This window comes from Euprymna scolopes, chromosome 27 (genome assembly GCF_053919585.1).
Source record: "Euprymna scolopes isolate OS-2025 chromosome 27, ASM5391958v1, whole genome shotgun sequence".
NCBI lineage: Eukaryota > Metazoa > Mollusca > Cephalopoda > Sepiida > Sepiolidae > Euprymna > Euprymna scolopes.
The window spans coordinates 108,836,262-108,838,915 of record NC_136508.1 but is presented as its reverse complement, the minus strand read 5'-3'; positions in this window follow the sequence as shown (position 1 = coordinate 108,838,915).

Genomic DNA, 2,654 nt, shown 5'->3' with positions numbered 1-2,654 from the left:
ATATTATTGTTCCCATACATCATATTAATAGTCACATGTGAATTTAATATAAAAGAAAATTAATTATTATTATTGTTCGCATACATCATATTTATTGGGATATTTGAATTTAATATGAAAAAAATGAATTATTATTATTATTGTTGTGGTTCGAATACATCGTAATTATTGTGACATGTGAAATTTATATGAAAAAAATGAATTATTATTATTATTGTTCGGATACATCAAATTGATTATGACATGTTAATTTAATATGAAAGAAAATTAATTATTGTTTGCATACACCATATTGGTTGTAACATGTGAATTTGATATGAAAGAAACAAATAATTATTATTGTTCATATACATCATATTGATTGTTACATGTGAATTTAATATTAAAGAAATGAATTATTATTATTGTTCGCATACATCATATTGATTGTGGCATGTGAATTTAATATGAAAGAGCTGAATTATTATTATTATTGTTCGCATACATCCTATTGACTGTGACATGTGAATGCAATATGAAAGAAATGAATTATTATTATTATTATTGTTCGCATATATTATATTGATGGTGACATATGAATTTAATATGAAGGAAATTAATTATTATCGAAAACGAATACGTTATATTGATTTTTACATGTGAATTTAATATGAAAAAAATTTATTATTATTATTGTTCGCGTACATCATATTGATTTTGCATGTGAATTTAATATGAAAGAAATGAACAATTATTAAGGTTGTCTGCATACATCATATTGATTGTGACATGTGAATTTGATATAAAAGAAATGAATTATTATTATTATTGTTTGCATACATAATATTGATTTTGACATGTCAATTTAATATGAAAAAAATTAATTATTAATGTTGTTCGCATACATCATATTGATTGTGACATGTGAATTTAATATGAAAGAAATGAATTATTAATTATATTATTGTTCGCATACATTTTATTGATTGTGACATGTGAATTCAATTTGAAAAAAATGAATTATTATTATTATTGTTCGCGTACATCATATTGGTTTGACATGTGATTTTTATAGGAAAAAAATGAATTATTATTATTGCTCGCATACATAATATTCAGTGTGACAGGTTAATTTAATATGAAAGAAATTAATTATTATAATTATTGGTCGTATGCATTATATTGATTGTGACATGTGAATTTTATATGAAAAAAATGCATTATTATTATTATTGTTCGCATACATCATATTGATGGTCACATGTGAATTTTATATGAAAGGAATGAATTATTATTATTATTATTATTATTATTATTATTGTTCGTATACATCATATTGATTCTGACATGTGAATTTTATATGAAAAAATGAAGTTTTATTATTATTATTATCCGTATACATCATATTGATTGTGATATGTGAATTTAATATGAAAAAAAGGAATTATTATTATTATGGTTCGTATACATCATATTAATTGTTACATGTGAATTGTATATGAAAAAAATAAATTATTATTATTTTTCACATACATTACATTGATTGTGACATGTGAATTTAATATGAAAGAAAATTAATGATTGTTCGCATACATCATATTGATTGTTACATGTTAATTTAATATGAAAGAAATGAATTATTATTATTGCTCGAATACATCATATTGATTGTGACATGTGAATTTAATATGAAAGAACTGAATTATTGTTATTATAGTTCATATGCATTATATTGATTGTGACATGTGAATTTTATATGAAAGAAATGAATTATTATTGTTCGCATACATCATATTGATTGTGACATGTTAATGTAATATAAAAATTAATTGTTTTTATTGTTCACATACATCATATTGATTGTGACATGTGAATTTAATATGAAAGAAATCAATTATTATTATTGTTCGCATGCATCATATCGATTTTGATATGTGAATTTTATATGAAAGAAATGAATTATTATTATTATAGTTCGCATACATCATATTAATTGTGACATATGAATTTAATATGAAAGAAAGGAATTATTATTATTATTATTGTTCGCATACATCATATTGATTGTGACATATGAATTTAAAATGAAAGAAATGAATTATTATTATTGTTCGCATACATCATATGGATTGTGGCATGTGAATTTAATATGAAAAAAATGAATTATTATTCGTGTTCGTATACATCATATTGATTTTTACATGTGCATTTAATATGAAAGAAAATTAATTATTATTATTAATTATTATTATTATTATTGTGTGCATATATCATATTTTTTGTGACATGTGAATTTAATATGATAGAAATGAAATATTAATTTTTTCGTATGCATCATATTAATGTGACATATTAATTTTATATGAAAGAAATGAATTATTTTTCGTATGCTTCATATTGATTGTGATATGTGAATTTAATATGAAGGAAATTAATATATTATTATTATTAGTATACATTATATTGATTGTGATATGTGAATTTTATATTAAAGAAATGAATTATTATTATTACTGTGTGCATACATCATATTGATTGTGACATGTGAATTTAATATGAAAATATGAATTATTATTATTATTTTTCACATACATCATATTGATTGTAACATGTGAATTTAATATGGAAGAAAGGAATTATTATTATTATTGTTCGCATGCATCATATTGATTGTG